Source organism: Saimiri boliviensis, chromosome 9, assembly GCF_048565385.1.
Source record: "Saimiri boliviensis isolate mSaiBol1 chromosome 9, mSaiBol1.pri, whole genome shotgun sequence".
Taxonomy (NCBI): domain Eukaryota; kingdom Metazoa; phylum Chordata; class Mammalia; order Primates; family Cebidae; genus Saimiri; species Saimiri boliviensis.
The window spans coordinates 58348763-58371724 of NC_133457.1; the positions used below are offsets into that span (position 1 = coordinate 58348763).

General features: G+C 42.2%; 1 pseudogene; it reads right to left on the minus strand.

Moving 5' to 3' along the window:
- Positions 1-3087: 3087 nt before the first annotated feature.
- Positions 3088-3993, minus strand: LOC101041548 (immunoglobulin-binding protein 1 pseudogene; annotated as a pseudogene).
- Between the last annotated feature and the right edge of the window lie 18969 nt (positions 3994-22962).

Consider the following 22962-nt stretch of genomic DNA (forward strand, 5'->3'; position numbering starts at 1 on the left):
TATTTTGTTTACTTAGGTGCAGTGACCTTGTTTTCTAATCATAGGGCCAAGTTTCCCATGATTGATATTTTAAGTGCTGTTTATGTGGAATATTTTTCTTTTACTCCATGTGAATAAAACATCTTAATAACCATAGAATCAAAATCTGAAGCCACTAGAAATCAACACCCTAAGTGGTCTTCCATCCATCCCCATTCTCAGCAGGATTCGGCAAGAACATCCCAAAGAAATGAAAATTTACTTGTTTTGAAGAAACAAAACAAAGATACTGTGGGAGTAACAAAACAAAACAAAACAGTGAAACATGTACTCCAAGCAGGAAAGACGTTTCTGCTTATATATATACATATATATATATGTTTTTTCATTTTTTTTTTTTTGAGATGGAATCCTGCTCTGTAGCCCAGGCTGGAGTGCAGTGGCACGATCTCGGCTCACTGCAACCTCCGTCTCTCAGGTCCCGGTTCCAGCAATTCTCCTACCTCACTCAGCCTCCCAAGTAGCTGGGATTACAGGCACAAGCCACCATGCCCAGCTAATTTTTGTATTTTTTAGTAGAGATGGGGTTTCATCCCGTTGGCCAGTCTGGTCTTGAACTCCTGACCTCATGATCCACCTGCCTCGGCCTCCCAAAGTGCTGGGATTACAGGCATAAGCCACAGCACCCAGCCTCTGCTTATACTTTTAAAGAATCATCAAAGATGAATTCATTATTATCCCAAGACATCTTAAGTCAGAAATCTGGGTACTTAATTATTCTATAAGATTGAAATGACAGAATCTTTAGAGAGACAGTTGCCTGGCAACTCAGACCAGGAGGTTGTCTTTAGATCCTAGCAATCATGAGTGTCTATTTCGGTTTTTCTGTTGGGCTCATTTCCTTCCCTACAATCCAAAACTGAACGATTTCTGGAGTAAAATTCCACTCAAAAAACAGACTGTTTTCTTTCAGAAGATATTTTTATTAGGAAGTGCAGCTGTCTCCATGCAGTTGAATCACTCTATTTTCAGGGCTGGTGCGTGAACATATAAGAAAAGATAAAATGCCAGCTGAGAGGAGGTTTCAGATGAGATGTATGTTTTGAGGCCGAAAGCCAGACACCAGCTTTCTAAGAGAAGAATCTGGTTCAGCATCTCACAAAAGATCAAAGTGTAATTTAACCAGGTGAGAGGAGCTTTGCAAACTCCTGTCTCTTCACTGAAGCAAGGAGGGCTATCCAGGTAGACTTTTCCTTTGCAAGACTAGAAGCCCTGAGTCTCCCATCTCCTGAATTAGTGATTTTGTTCCAGATTTTTTCACTCTATGTATAGACCAAAAAAAAGTTAGATAACCGCATTATTTATGATTCTTTTGATTATAAGCAAGAGAACTCAAGTTGAGAGAACGTACACAAAAGGGAATTTACCAAAAGATTTGGGCACTCACAAAAGGCTAACCAAATAACTTGGAATGGGCAAGAACCACAGAAGGGTCCAGAAGAAGCCTGTGCTGAAGTAAGTCAATTTCAACAGGCTCTTCTGTCTTTGTATTACTCAAAACTCATAATCCCAGGAGAGTCTCGAATTGGCTGAGTTGAGATTATGTGTCTGGGCCTGCTATACCAGGGCAATTTAAGAGAAAGAGTCCAGGGAAAGAAACATGCAGTAACTCCTTCAGCTTCTATGATGGAAGGGCGAATACTTAGATTTACAGTCACAACAAGACTGTTTACAAAAGGGGTGTGTATGTTTCCAGGAAGGGGATGCAGATTTCCCAAAAAAGAAACTCTGGGGCCGAACTCGTTGGCTCACGCCTGTAATAGCATTTCAGAAGGCCGAGGCGGGCGGAATACGAGGTCAGGAGATGGAGATCACCCTGGCCAACATGGTGAAACTCATCTCTACTAAAAATACAAAAATTAGCCGGGTGTGGTGGCATGCACCTGTAATCACACCTGCTAAAGAGGCTGAAGCAGAAGAATCACCTGAACCTGGCAGGCGGAGGTTGCAGTGAGCTGAGATTGCACCACTGCACTCCAGTCTGGGTGACAGAGTGAGGCTCCATTTAAAAACAAAAAACAAAAAACAAAAAAACCTGAAGTTCCAATCCCTTTATACCTGTGTTAAATTTTCTCTACTAAATCTGCTAGGGGCCAGGCGCTGTGGCTCACGCCTGTAATTCCAGCACTTTGGAAGGTTGAGGGCAAATGGATCATGAGGTCAAGAAATCGAGACCATCCTGGCCAACATGGTGAAACTCCATCTCTACTAAAAATACAAAAATTAGCTGGACGTGGTGGTGCCTGCCTGTGGTCCCAGCTACTTGGGAGGCTGAGGCAGGAGAATCACTTGAACCCGGGAGGCGGAGGTTGCAGTAAGCCAAGATCACTCCAGCCTGGTAACACAGCAATACTCCATCTTAAAAAAAAGAAAAAAAGTTGTTTTAAGTTTAGATATTAATTGTAATCTCTAAGGCAATCACAAAATAACTCAAGGAATGCTAAAATAAATTACAAGGGAATAAAAATGGTACGGTAAAACATTTAACAATATAGAAAAAATAGGAAAATGGCCATTATGAAGCTTCTTATTTGTAATTACATTAAGTGTAAATGGTTTAAACACTCCAGTCAAAGGCAGAGATTGGCAGAATTGATGAAAAACATGATCCAACTATATTGTGTCTACAAGTAACACACTTTATTGTTATTATTATTTTATTTCAATAGATTTTTTGGGGAACAGGGAGTGTTTGGTTATATGAATAAGTTCTTTAGTGGTGATTTCTGAGATTTTGCTGCACCCGTCACCTGAGCAGCGTACACTGTACCCGACGTGCAGTCTTTTATCGCTTACCCTCTACTCCACTTCACCCCAAGTCCCCAAAGTCTATTATATCATTCTTTTTTTTTTCTTTTTGAGATGGAATTTCACTCTTGTTTCCCAGGCTGGAGTGCAATGGCACCATCCCTCAACTTCCCAGGTTCAAGTGGGCATCCTTCCAGTTATCCCACTCCCAAACTCTGTAGAGTGTTTTTTCAGCATCCTCTTCCTCCTTTTCTTCTTGATCTGCCTATTGCTGAGCTGCTTTTCTGTATCGTTCCAATTTTAGTATATGTGCTGCCGAAGTGAGCACGGAGCTGCTTTTCTGAATTCCTCTGGTGTTGCCTTGGCTATTCCCTGATTTGGTAATATTCCATATTTCTGATGTTGTTCATACCAGTCACTCCCTATCATGATTGCCAGGCTTGGATAATCAGCTCCAAATACTCTGGCTTGGGCCATATTGCGAGTGAGAATGAAGAGTTTCACTGGAGGCCTCTCCTGGCGAGATGAGTTAGAAGTTGATGCCTCTCTTAAAGAGTCTCTTTCTCTCAGGATTTTTATTTCCTAGTGAATGCCCTCAATCTCTTCTGAGCTGATATCAATCCACATCTCTGAAGGTGAAGAAGACAGTATTCATGAACACACTCATCATCTGCTTGACTGCTTTCCACAGCAGATTTCATTGCAGACAATCTATGCTCCAACTCCTTCTTCTGCTTGTGTCTATTTTAGTCTGTCTTTGAGATGCAATAGCAATGAGGCTAGGATAAGCCATGGAGGAATTAGCAGTGTGATTTTCAGCTGAGTTCTTGCTTTTGGGCAGCTCAGACTCTGCGACATGATAGTAATGGCACTGAGTTAAGTAGTTCATAAGGTATTTTTGAGCCCACTGCAAATGATCTAGACGCTGGGTTGGGTTGACTTGTTTCATGGTGAGGGCTTTTTGAAATGCTGCCACCAACAGGTACTTCAGGTCGGTGGAAGAAATCTCTTCCAAATCTTCATTTTGGCTGAACAGTTGAGCTGCGATCACATTTTGGCCTTCTCAAGGAGGTCCTGGCGCTTGAACACCTTCTCCTGGACTATCCGGTAACCGGAGGTTTCAATTGCTACTTCTACCTGTCCAGAAGCTGCCGGTTTCGAGCAGCTCTGGTAGCCGCGGCAACAGAACTCATCTTCAGCAGCCATCCTGGGGAGGGAGGGTGTACTTTCCTTTAAAGAGAGACAGATCTCATTAGTTTGCCCATGCTGGACTTAACCCCTGGGCTCAAGTGATCCTCCTCCTCAGCCTCCTGAGTATCAAAAATGTTAAAAATTTAAATGTATTGAAATCATTCAAATTATCATCTCCAATCACAATGGAATAAAATTAAATTCAATAACAAGGAAATCTGGGGAATTTGCAAATAGATGAAAACGAAACAATACGCTGATAAACAACTAAAGGGTCAAAAGAGAAATCACTGGTGAAATTAGAAAATACTTTGAGTTGAATAAAAATGAAAACACGATATTCCAAAACTTGTGGGATTCAGATAAAACAGTGCTAACAGGAAAGTTATAGCTGTAAGCACTTACAATTTTAAAAAAGAAAGATGTCAAAACAATTGCCAACCTTCCTCGTTATGAAACTAAAAAAAGAAGAACAAATTAAACCCAAAGCAAGTCGAAAGAAGGAAATAATAAAGATTCAAGCAGAAATAAATGCAATACAGAAAAGTAATGAAGAAAATAACCGAAACCAAAAGCTTGTTCTTTAAAAAGCAACAAAATTGATAAATCTTTAGCAAGACTAGGTAAAAAGAGAGAAGATGCAGGTTTCTAAAATTAGGAATCAAAGAGGGAACATGATTATAGAGTTTACAGAAATAGAAAAGGTTATAAGGGACTATTATAAATAATTGCATGTTAATAACCTGGAAATAGGAAATCTCAATAGCGCTATAACAAATGAAGAGAATGAATTAGTACTCTGGGCATCAGTGTGCCAAGATAATCAGGATTCTTAGTGCTAAGGAGGAAGAAGATTACAGAAGGCTACCATCAGTCTCTGCCACAACCACTGGTGACACTTAGATTGACACTCCTAGAATAACATATATGTGTAATTTATCATGTAGACCATTTGGTGACCTAACCAATTTGGTTTATTGGAATTTTAAAAGGTAACAACATTTCAAATGAAGAAAGTCTGAGTTATTCACCAAGTTTACTACCTTGCCAAATTGGTGATTTGTCCATAAAGAAACAGTTGGTTGTTTTCCTTACTTCGTTTTCTAACAGGGTAATGTGAAGGCACTCTCTGAGAGAGCTCATCTAATTTCACAGCTCCAGTTAGTAACTCTGTACTAATTTCCCTAAAACTTTCTCTCTAGCCTAAAGTTTTCTCTCAAGTTCCAGAGCCTTATACCCAGAGGCTTCCTGAACATCTCCACTTGGATGTTTTGTAGATACTTCCAACTCAACCTGTCTAAAACTGGACTCTCCGGGTGTGACCTTTTTTTACTTTTTTTTTTTTTTTCTTTCAAAAGATGAGGTATCGCTATGTTACGTAGGCTGGCTTTGAACTCCTGGGCTCAAGCGATCCTCCTACCCTAGCCTCCTGAGTAGCTGGGACTAGGCATGTACCACTGTGCCCAGCTTGAGTGTGGTCTTTCTGATTAAAAGGTAACCTTTTTGGCTGGGCACAGTGGCTCACATCTGTAATCCCAGAACATTGTGGGGCTGAGGTGGACTGATCACTTGAGCTTAAGAGTTTGAGACTAGCCTGGGCAACATGCTGAAACCCCATCTCTACAAAAAATAAAAATAAAGAATTAGCTGGACACAGTGGCATGCGTCTATAGTCCCAGCCACTTGGAAAGCTGAGGTGGGAGGATCGCTTAAGCCTGTCTCTGTGGATTTATCTATTCTCTGGATATTTCATATAAATGGAATTGTATAAAATGTGACATTTTGTGTCTGATTTCTTTCACTTAGCATGATATTTTGGAGGTCATCCACATTGCAGCACACATCAGTTTTTTATTTCTTTCTATGGCTGAATAATATTCCATTGTATGAATATTCCATAATGTGTTTATTCTCCATTGACTGACAGGTAGACTTTTTCTACTTTTTAACTATCGTGAATAGTCCTGCTATGAATGTGTACATGTACTTGAATGCTTATTTTCAATTCATTTGGTTAATATTTAGGAATGAAATTATAGGGTCATATGGCTAATTTATGTTTAACTTTTTGAGGAACCACCAGCTTTTTACTGCCACCAAACCATTTTCCATTCCTACCCCAAATTACCTGGTTCCCCACTTCTTTACATCCTTACCAACATTTGTCATTTTCTTTTTTTTTTTTTAAATAAATAATAGCCATCTTGATGTTTGTGAAGTGGTATCTCACTGTGTTTCTGATTTGCATTTTCCTGATGATTAGTGGTCTCAGGCATCTTTTCATATGCTTACTGGTCATTTCTATATCTTCATTTTTGTTTTGTTTTATAAGTTTTAATAGAGACAGCGTCTCACTATGTTTCTCAGGCTGATTTCGAACTCCTGGCCTGAAGCAGTCCTCCTGCCTTGGCCTCCCAAAATGTACACACCCAGCCTGTATATCTTCTTTGGAGAAATACCTATTTAATTCCTGTGCCTTTTAAAAAATCAGGTTGTTTGTTGTCATGTTCTTGACTTGTAGGAGTTCTTCATACATTCTGGACATTAATCCCTTGTCAGATACATGATTTGCGTATGTATTCTCCCATATCATGGGTTACCTTTTCACTCTGTTGATAGTGTCTTTGATGCATGAAAGTTTTTACTTCTGATGAGTTCAGTTTATCTATTTTTTCTTTGATTGCCTGTGAGCTTGGTGTCGTATCCAAGAAATCATTGCCAAATCCAGTGTCCTGAAGTTTTTCCCAGTTTTTGTCTAAGAGTTTTATAGTGTTGCTCTTATGTTTAGAGCTTTGATTCATTTTGAGTTAATTTTATTTCTTTTCTAGACCTTTGATATATTAATTTTTCTATATGGTATAAGAGTTCAAATTCATTTTTTTGAATGTGGAGATCCAGTGTGCCTCTTCTACTTTTTTTTTTCTTTTTAAAGACTTAGTCACTCTTGTCCACCAGGCTGGAGTGCAATGGCACAATCTCAGCTCACTGCAACCTCCCCCTCCCAGGTTCAAGTGATTCTCTTGCCTCAGCATCCCAAGTAGCTGGGATTACAGGCGCCTGCCACCACATCTGGCTAATTTCTGTTTTTTGAGTAGAGATGGGGTTTTACCATGTTGGCCAGGCTGGTCTTGAATTCCTGACCTCAGGTGACCCACCCACCTCAGCCTCCCAAAATGCTAGGATTACAGGTGTGAGCCATCGCGCCTGGCCTGTTTTTAGCTTTTTATATTTAATGCATACTCATTTGAAAACAATTTTGAAGTTACTAATCCATTTTCCCATCATCCATTATTTATTATTTATCTTGCAGCCTGAATAAAAGGCTGGATAACTGTCCCCAATTATTATTTTATGACAGCTTTATTGAGATGGAATTCACGTACCATACAATTTACACATTTAAAATGTACCATTCAGTGGTTCTTAGTGGCACTATCAACACAATAATTTTAGAACATTTTCATCACCCCAAAAGAAACACATATCCTTTATGGCAGTCACCCTTCATTTTCTCCCAACCATTCCAGCCTTAGGCAACCACAAATCTACTTTCTGTCTCTATAGACCTGCCTATTCTGTATATTTCATATAAGGAGTATGCAATATGAGGTGAGTTATTTTTGCTCACTAACACTTCAGGCACAAAATGTGTGGGTTTTTTTCCTAATACCAACCAATTATCCAGCTCTCCAGACACAAACTGGGTGTCTAACAACTCAATTTAAATATGACACTATCTACACAGAATTAGTGTCACACCAAGTTAAGGACTCATTCATGCAGGATCATCCCTTCTTCAGACACCAATTCCAAGTCTGAGGTTGCCACCCTTACTTCTACCAAGTGGCTATAAATCAGGGGTTCTCGTGAGCCCTTACTCAGGCCCAGTAATTTACTAGGATGTCTCACAAAACTCAGGGAAACACTTTACTTGCTATTACAGGTTTATTATAAAGGATACAAGCCAGGAAGAGACAGGGAAGGGGAACAGAGTTTCTGTGTCCTTTCTGGACGTACCATCTTCCCAGCACCTCCATGTGTTCACCTACTTGAAAACTCTTGAAACCCAACATTAGGGCGATTTTACGGAGATTTCATTACTTATCCATGATTGATTAAATCACTGGTGATTGATGATTAACTCAATCTCCTGTCCCCTCCCCTCCCAGGAGGTTGGGAGTAGGAATGAAACATCTAACCCTCTAATCATGCCTTGTCTTCTGGTAACTATCCCCCTTCTAAAGCTATCTAGGAGATATCAGCCACCAGTCATTTCATCAGCCTGCAAAAGACACTCATTACTCCAGAGATTCCAAGAGTTTTAGGAACTTTGTGTCAGAAACTGGAGTCAAAGACCAAATATTAGGCCGGGCACAGTGGCTCAAGCCTGTAATCCCAGCACTTTGGGAGGCCGAGGCGGGTGGATCATGAGGTCAAGAGATCGAGACCATCCTGGTCAACATGGTGAAACCCCGTCTCTACTAAAAATACAAAAAATTAGCTGGGCATGGTGGCACGTGCCTGTAATCCCAGCTACTCAGGAGGCTGAGGCAGGAGAATTGCCTGAACCCAGGAGGCGGAGGTTGCGGTGAGCCGAGATCGTGCCATTGCACTCCAGCCTGGGCAACAAGAGCGAAACTCCGTCTCAAAAAAAAAAAAAAAAAAGACCAAATATTTATTGTTTATTGTGCGACCCGCAGAGACCCTTCCCAAAGCAAATGAGAGCGAGGAGTTGTTAAGCCGAGTCCAGGTTTATTGGGATCTGCGGGCAACCCAGGCGGGAGGGGAGCTGAGCTGCACCCAGCAGCTGCCGGAGAGGGTTTTTATAGGGGCAGCGGCCTGTTCAGGCGAGGTGTTGCGGAGCAATTGGTGGAAGGGAGAGCAGAGGAGGGTTTTCTGTGTGCCAGAAGGGGATTGGTCACCTCTTGGCGGGCTTAGGTTTGAATTTTATCGGCTGTCTTGTTTCTAGGCAGACTACTGCAACTGCCAAGGGGTGGGGGATGGGGGTTGGCTTTAGGTTTGGCGGGTTAAGGCTGAGCAGTGATTGGTCGCCCTGTGCTACCAGGCAGAATAGGGTCTGCAGGCGGACTCCAGGAAGTGAGGGACAAAATGGAGGACTGTGGGTTTTTCTACCAAACATTTATTATATCACATGTGGTTTTCTGTAACTGGCCTCTTTCACTTAGCATAGTATTTTTAAGGTTCATCCAGGCTGGATGAGGTGGCTCACACCTGTAATCCCAGCACTTTGGGAGGCCGAGGCAGGCAGATCACCTGAAGTCAGGAGTTCAAGACCAGCCTGGCCAACATGATGAAACCCCATCTACTAAAAATACAAAATTAGCTGGGCATGGTGGCATGTGCCTGTACTCCCAGCAACTTGGGAGGCTGAGGCAGGAGAATCACTTGAACCCAGGAGGCAGAGGTTGCAGTAAGCCGAGATCATGCCATTGCATTCCAGCCTGGGCAACAAGAGCAAAACTCTGTCCCCCCCCACCAAAAAAAAAAGATTCATCTATGTTATAGCATGTAACTCTACTTCATTCCTTTTTAGAGCCAAATTGTTAAAACATGCTCTGAATGAAGAGAACCCCAAAACAGGCTTTGTGTGAGCAACATGGCTGTTTATTTACCTGGGTGTGAGTGGGCTGAGTCTGAAAAGAGTCAGCAGAGGGCTGTGGGATAGGAGTTGGTTTTATAGGTTTGGGGTAGACAGTAGAAAGTTACAGAAGTTACAGTTCAGGGTGGTTTTTGCAAGCTAGGAGGGGGTCACAGGGTCTGAAGTTAGGATACAAAGTCCAGTTGCCTTATCAGTTGAGGCGGGAATAAGGAGCAATAGAAGAATGTCTCAAAGTTAATTAGGCACTGCAGGGGTTGGTCATTCTTCTCCTTTTGAGGTTTTCCAGCTACTTCAGACTTTCTAGTTCCAGGAACTCATCTGGAGACGTAAGTGCAGGTCACAGAGGTTACCATGCCGTCTGTGGCGTAGTCAGTCAGCCTAAAAGACCTTACACAAATAATATTCCATTGTACAGATATACCATATTTTATTTATCCATTCATCGGTTGATGGATATTCGGGTTGTTTCTACTTTTTGGTTATTATAAATAATGTTGCTATGAACATTTGTGTATGTGTATGGATATATGTTTTCAACTTTTTTAGGAATATGTATCCAGAAGTAAAATGGCTGAGTCTAGTGGTAGCTCAATATTTAAACTTTTGAAGAACTGACAGACGGTTTCTCAAAATGGCTGCACTATTTTACATCTCCACTAATAGGGTCTGATTTCTCCATATCATCACTAACTCTTGTCATTATCTGTCTTTCTTTCTTTTTTTGAAATGGAGTCTTGCTCTGTCACCCAGGCTGGAGTGCAGTGGTGCGATCTCAGCTCACTGCAACCTTGGCCTCTCTCTTAAACCTGGTTTAAGCCACTCTCATACCTCAGCCTCTCAACTAGTTGGGATTACAGGCACTGGTCACCACACCCCCGCTAATTTTTGTATTTTTAGGAGAGATAGATTTTTGCCATGTTGGTGAGGCTGGTCTTGAACTCCTGACTTCAGGTGATTCGCCCATTTCTGCCTCCCAATCTATCTTTTTAATAATGTCATCCTATTGGATGTGAAGTGGTAGTTCCTTGTGGTTTTCTTTCCTGATGGCTAATGATGTTGAGTATCTTTTTGTGTATTTATGGGTCATTTATATATCTTCTTTTCTCCAATTTTTTTTTTTAAGAGTCTGGCTCTGTCACCCAGGCTGGGGATGCAGTGGCACAATCTCAGCTCACTGCAACCTCTACCTCCTGGGTGTAAGTGATTCTCCTGCCTTGGCCTCCTGAGTAGCTGGGACTGCAGATACATACTATCACACTTCGCTAAATTTTGTATTTTCAGCAGAAAGGGGTTTCACCATCTTGGCTAGGCTGGTCTCAAACTCCTGACCTCAAATGATTCATCCACCTCAGCCTCCCAAACTGCTGGGATTACAGGCATGAGCCACCATGCCTGGCCTCCAGTTATTTTTTAATGTCTTCTTAATCATATCTACCTATTCTATGCTATTTGACTGGCTATTTTTTCAACAGAGCCACAAGTTTCTTTTTTTTGTCTTTTATACGTGTTTTAATATCTGATAGGACTACTCCTTGAACTCTACTTTGCCCAAATTTCCTTTACTTTTTCTGCATTGTCTTGGGTATTCTCTCTGATTAATTTCTTGGGAAGAACTTTAGAAATCAGAACATTGCTGGGCGAGGTGGTTGATGCCTGTAATCCCAGCACTTTGGGAGGCCAAAGCAGGCAGATTATCTTAGGTCGGGAGTTCGAGACCAGTCTGGCCAACATGGCAAAACTCCATCTGTACTAAAAATACAAAAAATTAGCTGGGTGTGGAGGCACACACCTGTAATTCCAGCTATTCAGGAGGCTGAGGCAAGAGAATCACTTGAACTCAGGAAGTAGAGGTTGCAATGAGCCAAGATCGTACCACTGTACTCCAGCCTGGGCAACAGAACGAGATCTGTCTCAAAAAAAACAAAACAAAACAAATTAGCCGAGCCTGGTGGCACGTACCTTTAGTAACAACTACTAGGGAGGCTGAGGTGAGAGGATTGTTTGAGCTCAGGAAATCAAGGCTGTAGTGAGCCATGATTTTGCCATTGCACTCGAGTCTGGGTGACAGAACAAGACCCTGTCTTTAAGGAAAAAAACAAAAAAACAAACAAAAAAAAAACAGTGATTAAGGCTCTCCCAGGAAACAATGCAGAAGATGCTACACTTTCCACAAAGCATAAAAATAATTCTATTTATTTGTTGCCTGGCAACAATACTCTTTGTTTTTATTCACAGAGAAATTTCAGAAATCTTTGCCGATCCATGTAACTTTGGCAAGGAAGGAGAAAAGTGAAAATAGTTCTCTCAACATTCAGAAGTTGATATGGCAATTTAACCTTTATTTTTACAGCCCCAGGTGCTATTCATGACCCTAAAGAGCAAAAAGCTTATCAAATATAAAGGCAGAATGAATATGATCAGAGAGGAGCCTACATCAAGGGACTTCAGGATACACTAGGTGAAGCTGTTGCAGTTCAAAGGAGATAAAGGTTCAGATTGCATTTATAAGGCTCAACAGTAGGGCTCAGGCTAAATTTTCTTTTATTGTCCATCCCGATTAGTTCCTGCGGTAGACAGTATTTTTGTTTCACAATTCCTTCTTCTTTCCCCAAGCTTGCTATGGTTTACTATATCTAAAATATGCCTCTCCACCTAATTGATGTTGGGCGTGGGTGGACGTATCATATCCTGTATCTGACCAGAGACTTTATATGAATTTGTGAAATTTGCATGGCCTCCTGCATTTCTGCCTTTTGCTTTAAGGAGACAATGGTCCAAGTAGCCATTGCCTGCTCAGCCTGGATCCTGGAATGAGAAACACATAGAAAAGACCCAAACCTGCCGGGTGCGGTGGCTCAAGCCTGTAATCCCAGCACTTTGGGAGGCCGAGGCGGGTGGATCACGAGGTCGAGAGATCGAGACCATCCTGGTCAACATGGTGAAACCCCGTCTCTACTAAAAGTGCAAAAAATTAGCTGGGCATGATGGTGTATGCCTGTAATCCCAGCTACTCAGGAGGCTGAGGCAGGAGAATTGCCTGAACCCAGGAGGCGGAGGTTGCGGTGAGCCGAGATCGCGCCATTGCACTCCAGCCTGGGTAACAAGAGCGAAACTCTGTCTCAAAAAAAAAAAAGAAAAGAAAAAAAAAGAAAAGACCCAAACCTAAGACAAGTGAGCCTGGCCAACCCCCAGGCAGTGCACAGACCAGTTCTTATGAATCCTGACATTTGGGAGTTGTCTGTTATGCAACATTATTGCAGCAAATCCTGACTGATACAATCATTGAGAAACTAATTGTTCTCATCAGTGTCTATTGTGAACAATCCAACACCGACTAGAATGTGCACAGTGGGTTCCAATCAGCTGTTCCCAATTTCCCAGGCATGAGTTAGATGGAGCAAAGTCTGTGTAAGAGACCAACTGGCTTGTCTTGAGGATGCTGAAGGTGTTCTTAAAAGGGAAATGTGCGGGAGCTTTTCAAAGTCTGTGTTTATATACTAGAGACAAATATTCCAGAAATATTATTGGTGGGAAAATCAAATTACAGAATGACTTGGATGGACACTCTCAGAAAAACATGCAATTGAGCAGCTTCAGAATTTCTATATACATGGGCTGGATGTGTGCATAACAATCTGATTGGAAGGGAGTTGGGGCAAACAAGAAGACTTGACCTTGTAATTGCATAGCATCTTAATATAATTGAAAAATCTCCCAACTGGCTGTATCAAGTAATTGGTTGGAGGAAAGCTGATGAAGATTATGTGGGAACTCTAAAACCCCACACTCACACATATTCCCTGGCTGAGACAGTGCTACATTAAGCGTATCTATAGATATGTCAAGAGGGGACATAGAAATGTACATATCAAAATGTTAATGGAAATTAGAAGTGAAAAGTGAAATCTGGGGGAATCTTCACCCTCTTCTTTGTACTTAGCTGTAATGTTGGAATCTTTTGCACTGAACATGCATCATTTCCCCCAAAATAATGAAGCTGTTTTCTACAGAGAAAAGGAATTCTACTGACCTCCACTTTTCCTTCATCTCAATTTAATCACCTAAATGGTGCCTAAAAATCCCTAAATTTTAGTTTTCCCTATTATGTCCTTTTTTTTTTTTTTTTTTTTTTTTAAATGGAGTCTCGGTCTATTGCCTAGGCTGAAGTACTGTGGCAAGATCTCAGCTCACTGCAACCCCCGCCTCTCAGGTTCAAGCGATTCTTCTGCCTCAGCCTGCCGAGTAGCTGGGACTACAGGCGCCTGCCACCACACCTGGCTAATTTTTTTGTATTTTTAGTAGAGACAGGATTTCACCATATTGGCCAGACTGGTCTTGAACTCCTGACCTCAGGTGATCCAGCTGCCTCAGCCTCCCAAAGTGCTGAGATTACAGGCCTGAGCTACCGCACCTGGCCAAGTTACGCTTTTATAACAGAAACTGACATGTATAAAGGAAATATCCATTTTTAAGGGTGTCTTTCTTTCTGCACCAGGAAGAGAAGGATAACTAAATCACTAGAGACTCTCATCAATGGAGAAAGAATTAACTTAAAATGTCATAACAGGCAGGGTGTGGTGGCTCATGCCTATAATCCCAGCACTTTGGGAGGCCAAGGTGAGCTAATGGCTTGAGCCTAGGAGTTCAAGACCTGCCTGGGCAACATGGCAAAACCCCATTTCACAAAAAATACAAAAATCAGCTGAGCATGGTGGTGCATGCCTATAGTCCCAGATACTTGGAAGGCTGAGGTGGGAGGATCACCTGAGCCCAGGAGGTCAAGGCTACAGTGAGCTGATAGAGCCATTGCACTCCATCGTGGGCAATAGAGTGAGACCCTGTCTTAAGAAGAAAAGAGAGTCATAACAAACCTTGCCCTTATTAAGATGCTTTTCTTGGTCATCTCTTCCTAACCAGGCTTTCCCCATATCCTTCTTCCTTTGTCTCAGGAAACACGGTATTTAAGCCTGAACTCTAAGACAGCTTTTTGAGATCTAGTCTAGAGATTTACTCATTTCTCTGGGTATCTCTCATATGTACAGGAGATATGCTGCTATTAAACTTCTGTTTGCACCAGGCACAGTGGCTCAGCTCTGTAATCTCAGCACTTTGGGAGGCTGAGGTGAGCAGATCACTTGAGGTTAGGAGTTCAAGACCAGCCTGGCCAACATGGTGAAACCCCATCTCTACTGAAAATACCAAAATTAACCAGGCCTGATGGTGGATGCCTGTAATCCCAGCTACTTGAGTGGCTGAGGCAGGAGCTTGAACCCGGGAGGCAGAGGTTGCAGTGAGCCGAGATAAAGCCATTACACTCCAGCCTGGGTGGCAGAGCAAGACTCTGTCTCAAAAAGAAAAAAAAAAAACAAAAACCTTGTTTGCTCTTCTTTTGTTAGTAAGGAGTAATTAATATAACTCTTTTTACAAATGAGGATACTAAAGTATCATAGTAATACAAATAATGAAAGCTCACACCACTTGTTCCTGGCAGTGAGATTTAAACACAGGCCTTGGGTGCTCTGGCCACTCCCTTAACTATTCTTCTAGAGCTAGTGTTCTCCTGCCTCTGCTCCTGTCCCTTCCAGGACCCAGCTCTCTAAGGCAGCTCAGGAGGGTGGTCATGTCCTCAGGCCTTTTTAATTGGTAACATCTGGAGCTACAAATTCCTTCATGGCCGGAAAGGGATGAGGCTACATTGGTAGAATTAATGGGCAGTGGTAAGATTTTAAGCTTGTGCACTCAGCCTTGCAGTGTCTTAATCTTCCTTCTAAAAACATTGTCGCTACAATAACCCCAGCCCAGTTAAAACTGCTCAGTGTAGGCCGGGCCCAGGGGCTCATGCCTATAATTCCAGCAACTGGGGAGGCCGAGGTGGGCAGATCGCTTGAGCTCAGGAGATCAAGACCAGCCTGGGCATCATAGTGAGACACCGTCTCTACTAAAAATACGAAAAAATAGTCAGGCAGGGTGGTGCACACCTGTGGTTCTAGCGCTCAGGAGGCTGAGGTGGAAGGAGCACTTGAGCACAGGGGCAGAGGTTACAGTGAGCTGAAATCACACCACTGCACTCCAGCCTGCAGGAAAGAGTGAGATCCTGTCTCCAAAAAAAAAAAAAACAAAAGCTGCTCATTGATAACAATAATGATAACAAACATTACAGAGTACTTACTAGGTGCCTGTTCCACAGCAGTTGCTTCACATATCTCATTTAATTTGCTAAACAATGAGTTGAGTACCACTATTAACCCTCCCCCACCATGTTTCAGATGAGGAAACTAAGGCTTCCAATGTTTAAGTTAGGGTCACATGTAGCCAGGAAGCAGTGCTGCTAAAATACCAATCGAAGGAGCCCAATCACTTCCTTCTGTAGCATTTTATTTCCAGAACGTCTCCTAAACCACTAGCTTTTCTATAAATCTGTGCACACCATCACCCAGACTACAATAAAAAGAAATCAAATAATAAGCTTAATAAAGGCATTGAAAAAATTATTTTACATTTCCAAACCTGTATTTGTTCCAGTCTATGTTTGAGTGGGAAGGAGGAAATTCTGTGAACCTCCTCATTAGTCAATCCTCCCCCACCAGACTGATTCAGCCCCATAAACAATGGATATAATTATACTGAACAATGGTGTATTCATTTCTATGTCTAGACATAGAGTTTACATTTGAAAACAAAAGAAACAGAAAAAAAAAGGCACCCTACTGGTTTGATTGTTTGTTTTGAGACAGAGTCTTGCTCCGTCTCCCAGGCTGGAGTGCAGTGGCAGAATCTTGGCTCATTGCAACCTCTGCCTCCCGGGTTCAAGCAATTCTCCTGCCTCAGCCTCCTGAGTAGCTGGGATCACAGGTGCCTGCCACCACATCAGGTTAATTTTTGTATTTTTAGTAGAGACAGGGTTTTGCCATGTTGACCAGGCTGGTCTTGAACTTCCAACCTCAGGTGATCTGCCTGTGTCAGCTTCCCAAAATGCTGAGATTACAGGTGTGAGCCACTGCACCTGGCCCCTACTGTTTTTTAATTATTTGCAGCAAACTTTTTCTTAGTCTGAATGCTTCCCCTTTGATTAGGATATTCAAAGTATCAGGAATTTTCTTGAAAAAATTTCTTTTGTAAAATTAGCAGTGTTAATTTAGGAGCAAAACACAAATACATTTAAAAAGTCTCTAGTCTGAGTAGAAACAAGTCATTTTTAAACTGTAGAGGATTTAGAAAACCATGAATGAGTGAAAGTTTGATGAAGAATAAGTTATTTTAATAGTATCAAAGTATCTTCCCACAAATTGCATGTTAATTATAAAAAGAAAAATAGTACCTTGACGGTGGCAAGACCTGGACAAACTTCACCAAATGATCCAAGTTAACATCACCAATATTGGGACAAAGTGATATCAGGAAAATTGACGTAATGTGTCTCCAGAAATGATACACTAAGAACGGCACATCATTTCTGCTCAAAAATGCACAACCCGAATCTAACCATGAAGAAATTTTAGCTAAGTTCAAACTGAGGAATATTGTACAAAATAACCAGCCTGTGTTCTTTGGCGATGTCAGTGTCATAAACCACAAACAAAAACTGAAGAATTATTTTCAGATTAAAGAATAAGAAAGTACAATTCAATGGGTTTCGGTATATTTACAGAGTTGTGCAGTCATCACCACTATCAAATTTCAGGACATTTTCATCTCCCCCCAAGAAACGCCCATTCCTATTAGCAGTCCTCCCCAGAGCCCCTGGCCATCACTGATCTTTCTATGTCTATGGATTTGCCTATTTTGGGCGTTTCTTATAAACAGAATCACAGTATGAGGCCTTTGCAGACTGGCTTCTTTCACTTAACATGTTTTAAAGGCTAATCCATTTGTCATGTGTATCAGTACTTCATTCCTTTTTATGGCTGAATACCATTACATTGTACGGATATACCACATTTTGTGTATCTGTCATTCGTTGATGAACATTTGGGTGGTTTTCACCTTTTGGCTACTATGAATAATGTTGCTATGAATATTTATGTATAAGTATTTGGGGGACTTTTTTGTTCGTTTGTTTGAGGCCGTCTCACTCTGTCGCTCAGGTTGGAGTGCAGCGGTGCGTGCGATCTTGGCTCACTGCAACCTCCACCTTCCAGGTTCAAATGATTCTCCTGCCTCAGCCTCCCAAGTAGCTGGGATTACAGGCATGCGCCACCATGCCTGGCTAATTTTTTGCGTTTTCAGTAGAGATGGTTTCACCGTGTTGGCCAGGGTAGTCTCAAACTCCTGGCCTCAAGTGATCCGCCTGCTTCAGCATCCCAAAGTGCTTGGATTAGAGGTGTGAGCCACCACACTCAGCCTTGAACATATGTTTAGGTTTTTTATGAACTTCCAAGCTGCTAGCAAAAGTGGTTGTACTGTTTTACATTTTGGACAGGAAATATGTGAAGGTTGCAATTTCTCCACGTCTTTGACAACACTTGTTATCATCCATCTTTTCTGTTACAGTCATTCTAGTGAGTGTGAAGCAGTGTCTCATTGTGATTTTGATTTGCATTTCTCTACCAATTAATAGTGTTAAATATCTTTTCATGTGCTTTATGGCCACTTGTATGTCTTCAGGGAAATGTCTGTTTAGATTCTTTATCAATTTTTAAATTGGGCTATCTTTTTATTACAGTTATAAGAGTTTTTAAGTATATGCTAGATACTAGACTCTATCAGATATATGATATTCCAAATGTTTTCTCCCATTCTGTGAGTGGTCTTTTCATTTTCTTTATAGTGTCCTTTGATGTTCAAAAGTATTTAATTTTGAGGAAGTCCATTTTATCTATTTTTCTCTTTGGTTGCTGGGCTTAGTATTACATATAAGAAACAATGGCATGATCCAAGTTTACAAAATTTTATGCCGATTTTCTTCTAAGGATTTTATAGTTTTCGCTTCTTGGGATTTTGAAAGCAAACATACTACATTTGGGTGTGCTACTCCAACCCACTTAGCATAAAGGTACCAATTCTGAGCGATGTCCCAAAGCAATAAAAGCCTCTGCAGCAAATCCAGGCTATGACACAAGCCACTGTGCCACTTGGGCCTTTGGACACATACACTTGAATGTTCTTTGGTTAAAAAAAAAAAATTTAAGGCACTAGACAAAGCCACTGGTGAGACCCAGGAGGAGAATCTTAACACAGAGATGTATAATTCTGGAGCAAAGTCATTCCGTCTTTTGTTGTTAATTATTTTCCTTTTAAGAAGCAGTTTCTGATTTACTGTTAAGCCCTGTTAGAGACTAAATGCTTAACTATGGAAAGTCAAGCATAGCCATGTGCTTTATAATGATTTTTTAATCAATCATGAACCACATGTACAACAATGGTCCCATAAGATTACAATACAGCTTAAAAATTCCTATTGCAAGGTTGGGCACAGTGGCTCATGCCTGTAATCCCAGCACTTTGGGAGGCCAAGGCAGGAGGATCACTTGAGGCCAGGAGTTTGAGACCAGCCTGGGCAACACAGTAAGACCCTGTCTCTACAAAAGTAAAAATTTATGGCTGGGTATGGTGGCTCACACCTGTAATCCCAGCACTTTGGGAGGCTGAGGTAGGTAAATCATGAGGTCAGGAGTTTGACCAGCCTGACCAAGATGGTGAAACCCTGTCTCTACTGAAAAATACAAAAATTAGCCAGATGCAGCGGTGCACACCTGTAATCCCAGCTACTATGGAGGCTGAGGCAGGAGAATTGCCTGAACTCGGGAGGTGGAGGTTGCAGTGAGCCGAGATCACACCACTGCACTCCAGCCATGTGAAGATGTGCCTGCTTCCCCTTCGCCTTCTGCAGTGATTGCAAGTTTCCTGAGGCCTCTCCAGAAGCAGAAGCCTGTACAGCCTGCAGAACTGTGATGTGAGTCTATTAAATCATTAAACCTCTTTTCTTTATAAATTACCGAGTCTCAGATACTCAGGTGTTTTGTTGTTGTTGTTGTTGTTGTTGTTGTTTTTGAGAGAGAGAGTTTGCTCTTGTCACCCACGCTGGAGTGCAATGGCGCTATCTTGATTAACTGTAACCTCCACCTCCCAGGTTCAAGGCATTCTCCTGCCTCGGCCACCTGAAGTAACTGGGATTACAGGCACCCACCATAACATCCCACTATTTTTTTGTGTTTTTAGTTGAGACAGGGTTTCACTATGTTGGCCAAGCTGGTCTTGAACTCTTGACCTCAGGTGATCCACCCATCTCGGCCTCCAAAAGTGCTGGGATTACAGGCATGAGCCACCATGCCCAGCTGTCTTTTTTTTTTTTTTGAGACAGAGTCACTCTGTCACCCAGGTTGGAATGCTGTAGTGCAGTCTTGGCTCACTGCAACCTCCACTTCCCGGGTTCAAGCAATTCTCCTGCCTCAGCCTCTCAAGTAGCTGGAACTACAGGCACCTGCGACCATGCCTGGCTAATTTTTGTATTTTTAGTAGAGATAGGGTTTTGCCATGATGGCCAGACTGGTCTTGAACTCCTGACCTCAAGTGATTCACCTGCCCCGGCCTCCTAAAGGGCTGGGATTACAGGCACGAGCCACCATACCTGGCCTCAGGTATGTCTTTCTAGCAGTGTGAGAATGGACTAATACACCTGCCAACCCATGAGGGGAGGCATGCGCAGCAATCCATCATCAGATGGCAGTGGTATATATGATACTGAAATGAAGCGTGCCTAGAAGGCATAAGTCCGTCATACAGGCACATGGCTCTGACTTGCTCAATACCTACTCCTTTGACACCTACTCTTGCTGCACCGCTGCCTCTCCATCAATCCACATTCATGGTCTTGTGTAGACTCTCCTATGACCAGCTTTGCCAAAAAAACTCACACCTGAGCTTACAGATATGTCTGTATATGCTTAGGGTGCTCATTTCTCTTGGGTTGATCACTGTTTCTAGACCTTTCCAAAGGGGAGATCTAGGAAATGTAGAGAGAAGAAAAAGACCAACAACCTCATAGAAAAATGGACTAGAGATTTTAAAAGACACTTCACAAGAAAAAAGAAAATGCGATGTCCTTTAACCATATGAAAAGATGCTCAACCTTGTTCGTAAGAGAAAACTAAACTGATTCTGACAATTTCTCATCTCCCACACTGACAAAATCTAAAAGTTTAACAACATGCTCTCTTGGCAAGTTTGTGCAGAAACAGACACTCAAACGTTCCTGGGGAAATGCAAACTAGTAAAGCCCATGTGGAAGAATCTGTCTGTATCTAGCACAGTTACATATGAACTCGTTTTTTAACCCAGGAATCTTATCTCTAGGATTCTATCTTAGAATGCCCTGACAAAAATATGAAAAGGTATAGGCACATAGCTACTCATTGCAGCACCAAAGATTGTGGAAACCATACAGTGTCTATAACATAAAACAGACTGGGAGGCCGAGGTGGGAGGATCATGAAGTCAAGAGATTGAGACCATCCTGGCCAACACGGTGAAACCCCATCTCTACTAAAAATACAAAAAAAAATTAGCTGGGCACGGTGGCATGCACCTGTAGTCCCAGCTAGCAGGGAGCCTGAGGAAAGAGAATTGCTTGAACCTGAGAGGTGGAGGTTGCAGTGAGCCAAGATCGTGTCATTGCACTCCAGCCTGGTGCCTGGCAACAAAGTGAGACTCTGTCTAAAAAAAAAAAAAAACAAGGCCGGGCGCGGTGGCTCAAGCCTGTAATCCCAGCACTTTGGGAGGCCGAGGCGGGTGGATCATGAGGTCGAGAGATCGAGACCATCCTGGTCAACATGGTGAAACCCCATCTCTACTAAAAGTACAAAAAATTAGCTGGGCATGGTGGCACGTGCCTGTAATCCCAGCTACTCAGGAGGCTGAGGCAGGAGAATTGCCTGAACCCAGGAAGCGGAGGTTGCGGTGAGCCGAGATGGCGCCATTGCACTCCAGCCTGGGTAACAAGAGCGAAACTCCGTCTCAAAAACAAACAAACAAACAAACAAAAAAAAAAAAACATAAAACAGAATAGAGAGCTGTGCAGCTATAAAAAGGAATAAGGAATATTTTTATGAGGGCTATGAAATGATGCCTGAGATGAATTGTTTTTTGTTTTTGTTTTTGTTTTGAGATGGAGTTTTGCCCTTTCGCACAGGTTGGAGCGAAGTGGCCCGATCTCAGCTAACTGCAACCTCTGCCCCCTGAGTTCAAGAGATTCTCCTGCCTCAGCCTCCCCAGCAGCTGGATAGGCACTCGTCACCAGGCCTGGCTAATTTTTGTATTTTTAGTGGATAGGATTTGCCATGTTGACCAGGCTGGTCTCAAACTCCTGACCTCAGGTGATCCACCTGCCTTGGCCTCCCAAAGTGCTAGGATTACAGGCATGAGCCACTGCGCCTGTCAGATACACACAAAAAAAGACCCGTGGGGAAAAAAAAGTGTATAGAATGCACAACATTAAATCTATGCAGATAGAAGGGCTCAAATAGGCATGTTCATGTATATATATATATATATATGTGTGTGTGTGTGTGTGTGTGTGTGTGTGTGTGTGTGTGTGTGTGTATGTAACAATATGTGGTCAAAACTAGAAAAACTCTAGGCTCTCTGCTTTGAGTCCTAGAAGTAATGAGAAAGAGCAGCTCTCTGCTGAAGATGCCTTGCTGCTAGCGTGGTAACCTGAAGTTGTGGGTGTTCGTGTTGCCACTATGAGAGAAGAGATCACCTGAGAAGAAAGCCAACAGGGTAAAAGGCACAGGTAAACAATGAAGAGGAATTCTCAACATCATTTGAGCAACTGAATCTGGTCAGCTCCACCCCTGCACCTTTTAACCATGTGAGCCAATAAATTCCAATTTGCATTGCAACCATAAGAATCCTGAATGATAGTGTGTCTGATAGAATACACTGAGTTTCTGCAGTTTGAATACAGGATATCAGACAAGTCTTGGGCGCCTCTTCAAATCCTCTTCCAGAGGTGAGCTGGAGCTGGCTTCCACCAGCTTATAAGGGTTCATTGTGCACATCTCTTACCCCTTCTATCCAGTGACATCACATTGGCTCTTTGAAATCAACTACAGTGGGAATATGCTTGTGAAGGAAATTGGCAAATGCTGCAGATCCAGGCTTCCTCCCCATCCTTGGAAGCTGGTTGGGAAGCACTTGCTCACACACTCACACACTACTGTCTTGGATTCTTTTTGTTTAAGCCACTGCTGCAGTGACCACTTACAGGTTGCGGACAATATCTCACCAAGCTTTTCATCTCCTGCCCTGATCCTCTGTAAACTAATTCAGGACTTGCATGGAGCAACTTCTGATTAACAGGGGCAGGAACTGATCAATAAATGTTTCCCCTTTCATCCTAAGTTGGACAATTTGGCTGAGTTTTT